The following is a 15,422-nucleotide window of genomic DNA, read 5'->3' as shown; positions in this document are numbered from 1 at the left end:
TTATATAAATTCTGGATCACTCGACAGTAGGCAAAATGCTAGGTTAATGCTGGTTTTGAATCAGGTTTGTACTGGTATACGGTTTAAAGTATGTTTTTTGGGGGAGCTAAGGTAAAAACTTAACCCTCAAAAGAAAGAAAAACACTTTTTGACTGTATTGTCTATTGGGAAAATCATGTTAAATTGCCATCTAACTGCTTAAATTAGCGTTAACCACAGTTTAAATCTCAGATAGGCATCAAACATTTGTTTTTTCTTTATAATGTGTTTTCATAAACTCCTCCTAGACGCCATGCATGCCTCATAGAATAAATTGATTATTTATTTATTTATGTTTTTATTTTGAAGGGACAGCGGCCTCTCGCGGCTCCTCGCTACACGTGTACCCGAGGGCGTGAGGTGCCAGAGCCGGCTGACGTCACGCGGCAGGAGGCGTGGCTTTGTTCTGCTGCAGCGGAGAAATATGACATGGGGATGAGCGAGAGAGAGAGAGTGAGACAGCCTGGTAGGAATAAACGGTTCGTCAGAGGTCTGGACTGAAAACCTGAGGATGGGGAGTAATGATTGAAAAAAACGGAACGGTAAGAGACAGACATGTTTTTGTTTATTATTTATTTATTTTTATTTTTTCTTTCCGCACACGGGCGCCGACAGGGCCGATTCATGGCTCATTTGATAGTGAACACACAATAGAGGCTGCCACTGCAGACAGGTGCACCTGCCTTTATGCGAGTACGTGCTTCGATGCATTCAACTTCAGGTTCCGTGCAAATACCTTTTTTATTTATTTATTTATTTTTTATTATTATTTATTTTTTTTAGGTCGAAGGCAAATACATCGAGGCCACAGATCTCATCGACGCTTCGGGATGAGACGTTATAGTCTCACAGTTAAATGCTGTAAACATGGATGAGACGTTATAGTCTCACAGTTAAATGCTGTAAACATGGATGTGGTCTTGAATCTGTATGCTTAGTCACAGACCTTTGTGATGTAGGAACATACAGTAGAAATCTTATATATATATATCTGAGACAGCTCTGCATATATGTGATGGTACAATAGCTTATTGAGGCTATGAAGCTTCGTAGGCTATCCTTATTCTTTTTTTTTACAGACATGGAATATTAATCATCACAGTGTATTTTGGGGCAGATGGCATAACATGTAGATGATGATCAAATATATCATTACCTATATGTTTCGCAGTAAATCACAGCAATTTCACTTATGGCTGCTCGTCTTAAAATAAATGCCACTACCTGGTTCTGATGCCTATATACCTTTTTTTTTTATTGCTGGCCTGGTTCACAATATCTACCAACTACGCCTGCCTGTAAAGATGGAGAGGCCACTAATTCATTGCTATGGTATTTTCAAAACCATATTCACGTCCCCTGACAAAGACCTACATAATAAAACCTTTAATCTACCATTAATATCAGATTATGTTTGATCTGGGTACAACACTCGTGACATAAACTCCTGACACGGTTTAACTCCTGGTCATTTGGAAGATGATGATTTGCATCAAATCAGCTTGTTTGCTGTCTTACCATTACAGCTTATTCTGCCACCTATTACCCATGTCTTAATGCTTTTATTCGGGCTTACGAGACAAGCGGTTTGACAGTAGTCGAGTCTGATTTGGAGACAGCTTGAGTAGACGGGGCAGATATACAAAGCGGGGCCCGTGGCTGCCAGGCCAAGCCAGGCCATGCCAGCTCCACAGAGGGCTTCAGTGCAGCAGGGCACTGGGGAGAGGGCGCTTGGCACCTGATCAGTTACCACAGTGAATTCTGTTACTGTCACTGGCATTTAGCTACAGAAAAGCAGAGCAAAGATGATGGTTGTTGTTGAACCCAGTTGGGCTTTCATGTCACTGTGGCAGTGCGGCTTTATCAAGTTGCTTCCCGACTGATACAGGCTGACATTCCATTGCAAACATCTGTGCAGATGCAGGAAAAAGTTAGCTTTATAAGCTGTCGGTGTGAAATCTCCTGTTTCCATTTAAAAAGAATCCCATGAATCTCCATGCCTGATTCTTCCAAAGTTTAGTCCTTCAGGAGGAGATGAAGTGAGTCAAGTGCACATGGTAATCATGGGCCCAATCACTGCACAGCTTTGAAGTGGGCCCTGTTCTTCAGACATCTCTACAGGTGGGGAAGCAATGTTAAGTGTTCTGTCTGCAGGCAGTGGGAGGTCAGCTAGAGGCCACGGAGGCAGGCAGAGGGGCTCCTCTCACACATCAAAATAAGGGAGGGTGGACGGGGTGCCGGTCACCTTGCCAGTCACTGCACTGTGGTGTGGTCCTGTGTGAGTACATATATCCCCAGTGATCCCAGTGATTATGTTTGCAATATGAAACATACCTCCAAATCGCAGTCAAATGAAGTTGTAAGCTTTGTGCCGTAATGCTGTAATGAATCTGTACATCCATATTCACTTTCATGCTGTTGTAAAGGCTTCACACCACAGAGGCGTTGTAAAAAGTGGACTGCAATATCAAATTTACTATGATTTATGACCGACAGTGAATCTAGATTTCATAGTGATCGCAAGGCCAGAGTTTGTTTTTTTTGTTTGTCTGTTTGTCTGTTGTTGATGTCTGAATTGTTGAATATACATAATGGATCCTACATGCCTTGTAACTGTAGTCTGAGGGGGGCCTTAGAGCGGTAGGTTTCTAAAAGGCTGTTTGGATGTTTTAGCCTGTTGATATTTTTTTAAGTTACTGAATCTAGAAAATCCCCATTTGAGGCACAATGAGGAAACCTAGATGGGGCTGAGGTGTGACATGGAAGTGGCAATCACTGAGGCTGACTGTGATAGGCTGAGACACCAGTCATATATGTCATGAGAGCATCTGGGGCTTTCCCATGAAAATTAAATACAGACTGTTTAAACTGGCACCTGTTAGTCATCACATGAAGTCTGTTTTAGGACAGTTCATTCTTAATGTCTGCTGTTTGACTTCTAAAAGTAGGAATGAGAAGTTCAGAGTACAATTGGGTCTTTTTTTTGTTTTTTTAAAATCTGACACTTGAGGATCAAGTTGTTGAATCCAGATCCTGAAACCAAAATATACCAGTTCACCACACAAGTCACTAAATGAAACGAACTGATACTGATTAAACTATGCTGCTTTAGATAGAAGATAATGCTATGCTACGCCACAGAGCAATAGAAATGTATAATATAATCTCCCTGCCTATGTACAAATGTCACTTTTTCGATTGCAATATAATAGCAAGGTTTATTATAATATTTATCATGATATTGTGAGTCTGCCCTGAATTGAGCTACTGTGGTGTAACAGAGACTGCAAGGGATTGCGCTTTGCAGTAGATTATTTTTCCGTGGGGTATTTTAATGTCAGGCAAAGCTAGGTGTCTCTCTGTCTTTTCCAGTTGCACACATTGTCTGTGGTTCAACTTTCACAACCGGTGAGAAGGTGTTATGATCAAGGCTGCGAGTGACACCCTCAGAAGGAGCCCACAGGTCATGTGTTTGTGTAAGACAGGCAAAGCTTTTTCTCAGTCTTTATCCAAATGTGACACAGGCAGCAACAGGAGTTGGATATTATGTATTGCCAAGAAGATATCCTCTGTGACAGCCATATGTGTGTATGCGTGTCTGTAGACGTATGTGTGTCTGCGCCTCCTGCACCTAATTGCATTTGTGTTGCTTCACTTGTCTGGTGCTGTGTCTGGAGCAGGTTGGCTGCTGGAGAGGTCTGCCATTGTAACATTCTGCCCACAAGGCCCGATGGGCACAGCCATCCCCTGTCCTGCCTCGAATCAGCAGGGGAGCAGTTTCTAAATCAAACAGAACACTGTTGCACAGGATACCCTTAGTGACTCAATTTAGATTCATGCAGGCCCACAGCGTAGGTCATTTTCATTCATTCAGAAAAAGAGGTCACTCCTCCTTTTTTCAGCAAAACCCAGCTGCTTTTGTTGGAAACTCAGTGTATCTCCATTTTGTCTCAGAGTTTATTTGTATTGAAGGAGATATTAAAAAGGGAAATGCAGTTCTAGGACGAGCAGCAGGGCTGTTGTTTAGCTTGCTTACTACATCATTTTAGTTCTTAAGTTGAGAAAACAAATGCTCTGCTGTCTGTCACTGCCCTTTCTTTTGTCTTTCATCATCCACTCCATAAAATACAGCGTATCTCAAATGTCAAATGTTTGACAAAACAGCAAAGCAAGTTGAAGAAATACATTTGTTTATTCTCAGCTGTAGAAATATTTCTCCTTCCTAGTGAGCTCAGAAGGAAGTGACTCAAGATGACACAAGTTCAGTAGTTTCCATTACAGTATATTTATCTTATGAAGGTTTGCAGGGGAAATTATGAAGTCATAGTCTGTTAACAGTCATATAGTTATATATATATGTTGGAGCCACCTACTGAATGGCTCCACCATTCATTACCATTCATCTCACTGAATGCCATCAACATTTAGACTGTTTAAATTGTTTATATCTTTTTATATTCGCTATATTGGATACCCTGTACATATAAATAAAGTTGACTTGACTTGAGGTCTATTTTGATTGTTCATCCTGCAACTACTTTTTTATGCCTCATTATCTTATTGGCCATCCCCCCACCTGAAAAATTTCTCAAATGTAAAATACCTTAGAATAAAATGTAGAATGGGTTACTGGAAATTCCTAGGATTGACTCATTATTTGTTTTCCAAAATAAATTACCATCATTTATATTTATAAAATCGTTTGGCCTCCTATGATGCTTTTGTAAATACAGTAGAATGGACAGGCATGACCATACTTTTCAATTTTGGTTGATTTAGTGACGCAGCAAGCAGTTGGATGGATATGTAATTATCTAATGTAAATACATGGAATGGAAAAAAAACTTCTGACCATTAATAGCAGTCATAATGGTGGTGGATTTCATGAAAATGAAAACATTTGTTCCCAAACTGAACAATGACAGGTTAATGTTGCGTCACTGACTATAAGTTAATCCAAAAAATGCCTGGCAAATAAGCCACTGACTATAAGTTAATCCAAAAAATGCCTGGCAAATAAGCCAGAATTGGAATATTGAGTTCCATTTGTTGGCTATGTTGTGTTTTTTCCCCATCCCATGTATTTACATCTCTACATCATAGTTTTTATTGTTAGTGGCCACCATTGCAGCTGTTACTCAAGGTTTGTTTGCTGGTCTCCAGAATTTTGGGGCCTGTAGTACTAAACTATATTCGCTTGCCTTACTGATCTTTAAGGTCAAGGTAAGGTGTTTATGTATTTCTTCCAAGAGGCCAACATGAAGTTTATAAAACATCTTGGTGAAGCATGCTTGGATCTATTAACCTCTTACAAGGATAAATGATATCTTTTGCTTCTTTTGGGGGATCAAAGGTCATACTGGTCCTGGGTAATGGGAGTAAATGATACTGGACACGTGCACCCTTCTTTTGCATCTTCCATTAATTGTTGACTTGTGCTCTGGTCAACTATCCTTGAGAGGCACAGTTTGGGCTCCATTTGGATAGTTAACCATTCAGCCAAACTGACCACAGTAAAGTGCTGGAAGCACTTGAGCGTCCTGTGCCTTGAATTCATGGTAATACGTAGCCTATTTCAACAAGACTAACACTAAGTAGTGCATCCTGTCTTGTTCTTCCTTCCAGTAAGAGTATGTTAATACAGTAGCAGAGTGCGTTAATCGTCGTTTCGATTGAACACATTTTTATTTCCTGTGTTTGACTCTTTACAAGCTTTAGCATCTGGGGAGCCTCGGGGCATTTATCTATTACCTCGCTCTGATGAGAACACACTGGCCATGGTTACATATAAATTATATGTTGTAGTACAGAGTCTTAAATACTCATAAAAACAATATTTTTTCCTTTTAAAGAGGGAGTTGAGTTGTTTCCAAATTCAGACATTACTGTTGCTATCAAATGTTGAAATTCAACCTACTTATATGTACATAATAAAGTTGTTAGGAAAGGTGTCCAACTTTCTCTAAACTGTGCAACTGTGCATGTGCATAATCCTTATGTGGCGTGTGTGTGTCATGAGGCCAAAGGTATGCGTCTACTATATTATAATTAATTTTGTAAACATGCATGTCTCCTGGGGGAAAAGCTGTAGTTTAATGACATTGTACACACAAGAAAGAAAATGGCAGTGGCTTCTCTCTTGCACTTTTATAGTCCATCACTAAATACACTGATTAAATAGTCCAGGAGTTCTAGTCAGAAAACTTTAATGCACATAACATGGTTTCACAGTAACAGTAACAGCCACACCCTTGTGCATGTGTTTCTTTATGTGTATGTGGTTTAAGTCGATCGATGCATACAGTCAGTCAAAAGAAAAGCGGCAACGCCTGAATACTCAGAAACAGATTTCTGAATCTGAGCGATCAACTTAGTTATCCAGTAGTAGCACAACAGAAAGGGTAAAAGGGGGAAGCAGCAGGACAAAGAACAAACAGTATGATTACAGCTACGTGTCATATGGTTTCATCTTTACCAGAGATCCCTCATCTGCTCTTTCTCTGTACCTGGTATGTGGTATGGAAATGTCAAATCAAGCAATTGGTCCAAGTAAACTAAAAAGACACCTGACAACAACTCATCCTTGACTAGCCAGCAAGGATGAATCTGATAAGGAAGCATGTAAAGGTGCCAGAGAAAGCTCTGAAGGCTAACTATCTGGGAGATAGTAGCAAAGGCGAAGAAGCAACATATGATTGCGGTGTTGGTCATATTGCCAGTGTGCACCGCAGTTGTTGAGTGTAGAGTGTGTTTTTGTGTTTACAATACATTTTAAACTTGGGTTACTTGAAATTTTACATATTTACACACAGTACTATGACCAAAAAAAAAAGGTTGAAAAATGCTGGTCTAGTGGATCTAAGGACCTTGCCAAAGGACACACTGAAAAAGCTGAATTCATTCACTGTTTGTAGTAATTGATCATAAGAACAGAAGTGAAAGCACTCGATATAGCCTTAAAACATTTATATTTTCAGGAATCTACGGCTTTATGTGTTTTAATCTTTTTCTTCAGATGCTAAATTAAAAATATGTATGTATATATCTTCACCTACTTTAGTGGGGTTTTTTTTTGCACCTTATCCAATAGTGATGTATAACACTGTATAATACAGATATTGAGTCTGAGCTGTAACAGGTGTGAAAACAATCTCTTTTAGTGTTCCCTTCCTTATTGGAGTTTCTGTGGAGATAATGAAAATCTTATTTTTGGGGGTCGCTGTAGGACATCATAGCTGGCCTATAATTGAGGCAGGGTTTCAGCTGAATACAGACACATCCTTGATATTTAATTACAGATCAGATGCTTGCTAGAAGCTACAACTGTAAGCGATCGAGCCAACACACTGCTACCAAAGTGAAAATACCAACGTGAAATAATCGGGTTGACAAGAGTACATGAAGTACTGTATAGCTGCTTAGCTTAGCTGTATGTGGCTGTGTGCGCGTCATTTTCATTTCTGGAATAGAAAATGTGGATTCAGAGGAGTCATCATTATAACCTACTGTATACATCCACTTGGCTTCAGTGTAAAAATACACCTTATATGTACAGTAACGTAACCACCACATTATCTGATCTGTAGTCTGTCAATCTTCACAGATGAATCCTATAAATCTACCGTCATATTCACAGATATCTAAGGTGTAGGTCTTACAGATGACGAGGACAGTGGAGGCGAGCCAAAGATTGTGTGTGTTCAACACTTGAGAGGACACCCTCCCTCAGCACAAACACCAGCTGGCTTCAGCTAGTTGGTGTGTTTATCTCAGGTGGGATCTGAAGATAAGTATTCAGATAGCAAGCAGTTTATTTATGTCTCATCTATGTGTATATGTAACGTCCCAGCTTCCATGCTATTATATCATTAATATACATGACAGTGGCTGCTAAGTGTTATTTATATCCACTGAATACTGTTAATGGCCATTTCTGTTTTTTTGGCGTCTTCTTCAAATCAACAGAAAGTCAGGGGAGCTTCTGCTCTGGTAAGGCTTTAGTCTCTAGTCTCAGCTGTCTGCTTGTGGCGCTCTGACGAAAAAGGGTCTAGTTGGGGGAAAAATAAGTATTGGCCGCTGTGGTGGGAAGGCTGGAGGGACTGACATTTTCAGGGGTTATGATCTTGTTCTGTGCCCCAGAGCAACCAGCTCTTTGTTTGGGTGCACGCTGCACACACAGCTGAGCTGTGTCTGCAGATCTGCTAGACGATAGTAGATCTGAATTGACTGTAAGGTCAGACAGAAGAATTATCAGATGCTTTATTAAATGGATTTATTGTTCATAGTATAAATACTGAATGGTGCTTTTAGAAGATTTGCAGTCTGTTGGTTTTGTGGCTTTTTAAATAATCAGAATCACTGATGAAGCAGAAAATGTATAATTTTGTTCACAGCCAGAGCATCTAAACTTTCTTACAGAAAGAACCAATGTCCCTGAGGTATAAACACAGTGCAATGCTCCTGCTCCACTGTAGCATTAATTCAAATTGACCTCAAATATTAATCCGATGATGCATTTAGTGCAAAGTGACAACAATTCTCCACTCCGTGCATATGCTGTGCTGGCTGTGTGCAGCGTGGCAATGAGATGCAAAGTGACATTATTGCTTCTAACAGCATCTTTCTCGCGGCGTGTTAGGGGATGCTGTACACTCTTTTTTTTAGTTTTGAGATGGATTAAGATAGAGAAAGTGAAAATATTCACGCATGGCTTGATTACAGCCTCCGTCTAGAGGTCAAGACTTCTAAGTATTACGCTCTTTTTCTATCTAAGTCGGCAAGCGTTTGACTGACATGCAACAGATTGAGTCTTTCCATCTTTTTGGATTTTTCTCTGTTGGCCTTGGAGGCACAGGAGCTGATTTCTCAGGGTGTTTTGAGGTCGCAGTTAATAAATGCCATCTGTAAGGCAGGGGGAGTCTCACTAGTGAATAGAGCATAAAAGGGGGGAAACGAGGCGTGACTCCAGCCACCGCTCTCCCAGGTGGTGCCTGAAGAGAAAAAAAAAACAGACATAGATGGAGCCCTCAAAAATCAAAATGGATTAACTTGATGAGATAGAGCCCGGTAGAGAGCACTCACTTCAATACGTTGTCCCGGGCACTGATTGAAACACGTCATACATCCTACAGGGCCGCCAATAATATCATCTGGATGTACACACGCGCACACGTTTGCTGCCACTACACACTGAGCACTGGTGAGACACATACACAATCATCAGAAGTACAAGCTTGCCATTGTGGCTGCAGAAAGAGGAGGAGGAGGAGTAGGGACGAGAGATTGAAGCCGACTGACTGATATGAAGGCTGCGTAGCAAGTGCTGCTTCCACTCGGCAGCGAAATTCACTGATTGAATCTCGTGCTCTCAAGCAAGGACTTTGAAATAGTGGAAGTGCTTAGTTTGTAGTTTGGCGAGACATTATAATATCCCATTACATGAATTTTCCACGCCACTTAGGTGCGCTGTGTTATGAAGCACACTAATGGATTGTGTTGATTATTCGGTACAGATGCAAGGTGGAAATGATCTGTTTCCCTGGAATTGTGCTCCTTTGTTTCTCCAATGTACAATTACCTCGAGTCTAATGTAACAGTGTTTTCAGTTTCTCCCTTTTATTCATTGAATTACATCAATATCAATAGCTGCACACTGTTTTGAAACTGTCGTCTTGTTTTAGTGTTTTAATATCATAGTGTATTAAAATAGCAAATAGCCATTGTCTAAGGAATTTCTCTGACCATGACTAAAGCTTGACATTTTGTTGTGCACGGGCATGCGAATAAGTTCTGGATAAGAATGAATGCCATCTTTTATTAGCTGTCTCTTGTGTTTTGGCAGCCCTTTGTGGAAGCACTTCCTCTGCTGGCTTTGACATTGGTAAACACACTGAGGGCACACGGAGTAGCAAACTATGCAATGGTTAGTGTTTTTGCATACACACACACACACACGTGCACTCATGCACTCCAGAGACACGGATCATAGGGTGGTTATCTAGCAGTGTTGAGCACAGCAGTTTGGTATTTGGCCCCGCTAACTGCAGCTCAGCTCACACGCTTGGTCGGGAAGCCACACTTGGCCCGACAGAGCTGTTTCTCCGAGCCAGAATGTAGGATTTTATTCTCTGCCTGCCCCGCAGAATCCCAAATATTCTGTCCGGCAGAGGAGGGATCAGACTCTTTGAGGTTTGAGTAACTTAATTTGTGTTTAACCAACAACCCCGCATCGTCTGTCCTACCCTTGCTAGACAGGTCTCTTGCCACTGTTTTGTAAATCAAACTAGTTTCAGGTTTCAAAGGTCGTCTTGACTCTCTGGATTAGTGCCACCTACTACACTGGGAGGCTGTGGAGTGAGCTTGTAGGATGTGTTTGAATCAGATACACAGTTTCATTCATAAATGTTGTTTAATATTGTTATTTGTTATATTTCTTCAAACTCATCAATGTGCTGTTCCTGCATGAAGCCTGAGATTATGTGGCATCTGTGAGTTTTCTAATTAGGATACGTTATACGATCAAAAATCAGCAGAGACATGTCAAAATGAAAAAATCCTGATGTGTTTAAAATCTATGTTAGATAGAAGTTCCTGCCAAGTGATGTTTTTTAAATTTTTTTATTGTGTGGCTGTCAATACAACAGTCCAAAACTCAAAGATATTCAATATCCAATTATATGAGAAAAAGAAAGAGAAGACACAGAGAGAAAACATCTCACATGGAACCAGCAATGTGTGGATTTCTTGCTTGATTAATGACTTCAGTGTTTAATCACTCCATTCCAATTGTTGTAGATCACTTTCTGTCAATCGGCTAATCCATTAAATGATAATATCAGGCTGGACCCTTATCTCCTCTCCTCTCCTCTGATGATCAGACCTTCCACATGACAGGATTTAGTGTTGTTTGTTAAGTTCATATAAACTTAGAGATATTTTTTAAGGTAATGCATTGCATTTTATAATCCAGTGAATGAACAAGAGATGTAACATTTGTACTTTGGATATACTTTGTTTACTCTAATTTGTTTCCATTCATTTGTAATTCAAACAGAAAAAGCACTACAGCAACTGATTAGTGTTGGACAGTGTAAAAATGGAGGCTCCACCTTCAAAGAAAATATTACAACATCATATCATAACACCCAACCCAAACTTATCCGCCCTGATCAGCTGCAGTAATATTGCTGAAATATCTTCTATTGTCTTTTCTTTTTTCGTTCAGTGTGACCGACCCAGACAATGTGACTTAATGCAGTAATTAAGTTGTTAAGTTATTTCTACAGTTTCAGTGTCTAGCAGGACTTTACTTGAACTTATCAGCAGCTTATTTCCTATTTGCACAAACTTTCAACAGTCATACGGGAAGAATTCCATTGCACAAATATAAAGAGTTACCAGAGATTTCTCCATTGACAATAGCATTAGTCAGTGTAGAATAAAATTATATTATATTGTGTGGATTTTCTGTCACGGTATTATTTCCCCTGTCTGCACAGAATACTACCTACATCCTTTTTTTTTTTTTTTTTTTAGGCAGTTGTTTAAATAAGAAGCCTAATTATAATGCAGATAAGGCAGGTTTATGGAAACCGGAAACAAACATAGATGTAAGCTTAAATGAGTAGACTCTTGGTAGGCATTGATATAAATGAATGATATCTAACAGGATGGCATTTTCCTTCAACAGCATCCGTGTTTTCTGCTGCAGCATACATTCCACTCTGTGTACTCGAGTGTACCCTGACATCTACATAAACTTCACAAAATAAAAGCTGCCTTTTAAAGACATATTTAAGAGCATAACTGCAAATGTATACACTGCTCTTAACCTTAGGATTTGCTGCTGACCATTTTCCAGTTAGAAAGGAGATGCAGTGCAATAAATAGTGTATAAATGTTTGTACTGTATGTTCACCTCCCACCTGCTGTGTATTTGCCTCGAATGTGGGCGATCACCGCTCACTATGGAGACAATTATCTCAGCTATAACTCATCCTATCACTGTGAAATGGCTACACACATTATATATATATATTTATATACACGCATGTACATCATGGAAAAATTTACCTTTATGGAAAACCAAATCTACACTGAGAGCAAATATGCTTCTGTTGCTGGGAAACCCAATCATTGTTTCTGGTTTTCTCTCTATAAAGGCTACAGGTTTTCATCATTAAGACATTGCACTCTTTCTTATCGGCCGACTGGTTTACTGGTGGTTCAAACCAGTGAGGCTTCAAATTGTGTTAAACATATAAAAAAGGAAGTAGTGAATAGGGAACTGTTCTTCTGTGTTTGGATGAATATGGTTTTGCTTTTGATTATTTATTTATTTTTTGCAGTTTTTTATGATTTCACAAGTTAACAACTGATACTGTACTTTTTGAGAAAAGGTTAATTAGATTTTCCCGGCTTTAACACCACTCATCTGAAGGATTCACACAGGTATGTTTACTGTTTTGTGGTGTAAAGTGTCTTTATAAACATAGTTGGTAGCTGATAATGATTGATTTAGTATGTAGTAGTTATACATAAGACACAGATACAAAATTTTATGTAGCATGATTAAAAATGACGCTTGTCTTTTGGTCCTTAAATGACAAAACATCAGCGACGTACAGCTCTCAGTAGGGTAGATCTAACATTTCCCCAGGTGGCTCTTTTATGACTGTCGGTTCTGCACAGTGTTTTTGCTTGCATCTTAATTAAGGCTTTTATTTGGGGAAAAAAAGCTTGAATTTATTAAGTAGGTGTTTCATTTCATATCAGATATGAAAAACCCAACTTATTTTTAGGTAATTTGAGGTTCGTGGTTTTCACGCTGCAGTGTACGTTGAGTATACAGTGATGCTGGAGGACGTCCTCCACTGTTGATGATTTAGAAACAAGTCCTGTGTCTCTGTTTTTTTTACCATCTACAAAAAGGCCCTTGTAAATATGGAGGGACTGCGGCCAGAATGCTCACGGGTCAGTGGACCATAGGACGTAAACAACAGCAGTGTGTGCGGGTGCTGTTGTGAGTACAGTAAGGAGAATACAGAACTTGGCTCTGTTCTACTCTCTGTGCTTTTCAGCAGTGAAATAGGAACACTGCAAGACAGAACATCTGAGTGAAACTGAGGCGGTAGCTATGGTTGCAAGGCCACGCGTTTCCCCCATGGTCGAAAACTAAATGTCTGTACCGAGACCACAAGATCAAAGATGTAGCCTGCAGTGAACGTTGTCTGTTCATCTTTGACCCAAATATACCAGCACACACACACTTCAACTAATCACCAGGTGCTGAAACATACAGTCACCGTGTATTTTCAAGATTGCATTTTCAAGTGCTTTTTGATCAACTGTAAACTTGTAGATTTATAACTTTTTGCTCTCAAGTACTTAGGAATGAAAGTAATCAGTGATGAAAGAAGTCTCAGACTATTTACGTTGTAATACTACAAATAATGCGGTATAAAAATATTGCATTCAAAACTTCTCTTAATTTACAGAGGTATTAGCAATAAAATGTATTGAAATTAGTAATTTTTTTTGTAATGTTTCATATAATTTTATTCAGGATCAGGAAAAGGTTTATTGACAAGTAGGTTTTCATATACATGGAATGTGGTCTTTGTGTTTTGGTGCATAACAAATAAAAAAAGTAAAAATATAAGGAAGAGCTAGAAGACATAAATATATGTACAAGAGCCTTTTTTTAAATGAGCTGTACAGTTTTGTGCAGGAATGTGGAAGTATTCACCAGTTGGTGTGCAAAGGTTCACAGTATGCAGAATATTTAAACGTGCAACATATGTAGTGGAGTAAATTGATAATGTTGAATAAGAGTAAAGTACAAGTTCTTCAGGATAGTATTTAAACTACTTTACTACTGTAAATGTGCTATGATAGTTTCCACCAATGAAATAATTACAGAGAAGACTGTCGTATAGTTATTTTGACACAATGAGGAGAGTTTTCATACAGGGGGGCTGCTGTAGATCAGGTGCAGTTCGGCCATGAATTGTACAGTTAGTGGTCTGATCCGTATACAATACACTGCACAGCAAATACACTGAACTCCAAAGTCCCTGTGGAGCATCTGTCAAATATAATGTAGTTTTAACTACATTAAACTGCTTTCCATATTTCTTATTAGGAAAAGATCACTTTGGAGGTCAGATCACTAAACTGGAGAGCGAATTCGGTCAGTGGTGCATAGTAATACTTTCATAATGACTGTTACCTCGACAAGCTTTCTATTTTTGAACTTCTGCTTAATTTTTATTCATGCAATCTCACTTTTTTCTTCAGGACAGTATTAGTCAAGTAACTTCTGCTTGAGTGGATTATTCTTGAACTAAATGTTGGCCCAACAACAATGGTTGAAGTATTAATAGTTTTTCCACTGTTGGTGGTAATGTTTCAGACCAAATTATGTGTGACTTTTTAGTTTAAAGTCTGTATAACTTAGTGTTCATTGTTTGCATTGTTTATACCACAATTTACGTTATTGCTGTCAAATTCAAGTGAGTTATTGCTCCGATAGCACCTTTGAGAAACAGTAAGACATTTAAGATATTAACAAAGTTTCTGTTCAAATAAAGAAAGGACACATACAGTGTATGAACCTCTTTTTTTTTTTTACTGTTCATGTGAATTATGCATGACACTGAAGGATATTTCAGTCGCACTTAGGAGGTCTTTGAAGCTAACTCCTCAGCACTTGCCAGCGTTGTTGCTGAAAGGGTGCAGAGAATGAGAGAGAGAGAGAGACGTTGGCTGGTGTGATCCACCGGGGACAATGGCATAATATGCTCTGAGTTTCCACTGTTGCTGTGTGTGTGTGTCTTCTCTCACTGTTTCCATGTGTATTTGTCTCCACACACCTCATAATCACATCACTGCCTGCTGCGTCATGCAGGATCAACCTTCTATGCCTTTACCGGCATCAGCATGTTTGCGTTTCATTACGTAAAAGCAAAGACCGTGAGGCTAGCTCTGCACTTTCTTTACCACGTCGGTGTTGGTTTCACATAAACACCTGCATCTTAGTGTGAGAAACTGTAAATGTGATTACGTATAAGCACCTTCAGAAGGTGGGGACAGCTTTTAAATGCTGTTGGTCCTTAAACTTCGGGCATTCTGAGCTATTTTAAGAATGTTTATGAGAGTCTAATTAGAAATGAAGCTGCTGTATAGGAATCTTACAAGAGCTGGCAGGTGTAGTACAAATTAAAACCCTCTGCTGTTGTGGATGTACTCAAAAATGACATGAAGTGAGTAAGTTTGAAAAAAAGGATTCAAAATTAGAAATCAGTTATTAAATGCTGGTTGTTCAACTCTCAGTAGTTTAGTTCAGTAGACATAGTGGTTTCTAAATGACTTATGATGAAAGT

General features: G+C 39.2%; 1 protein-coding gene across 3 annotated transcripts in view; it reads left to right on the top strand.

The window, feature by feature from the left end:
• Positions 1-436: 436 nt before the first annotated feature.
• The window catches only part of otud7a (OTU deubiquitinase 7A), a 35,630-nt gene continuing 20,644 nt past the window's right edge, over positions 437-15,422 (top strand). The window contains exon 1 of one of the 3 annotated variants that reach the window (XM_010729453.3): positions 437-581. The gene's annotated coding sequence lies outside the window, so the exon portion shown is untranslated. Of the gene's footprint in view, positions 582-9,938; positions 9,962-15,277; positions 15,303-15,422 lie in introns of those variants that run through there. The other 2 variants (XM_027272924.1, XM_027272923.1) reach the window with 2 other exon arrangements.

This window comes from Larimichthys crocea, chromosome XXI, assembly GCF_000972845.2.
Source record: "Larimichthys crocea isolate SSNF chromosome XXI, L_crocea_2.0, whole genome shotgun sequence".
NCBI lineage: Eukaryota > Metazoa > Chordata > Actinopteri > Sciaenidae > Larimichthys > Larimichthys crocea.
This window is presented reverse-complemented; position numbering and strand designations above follow the sequence as displayed.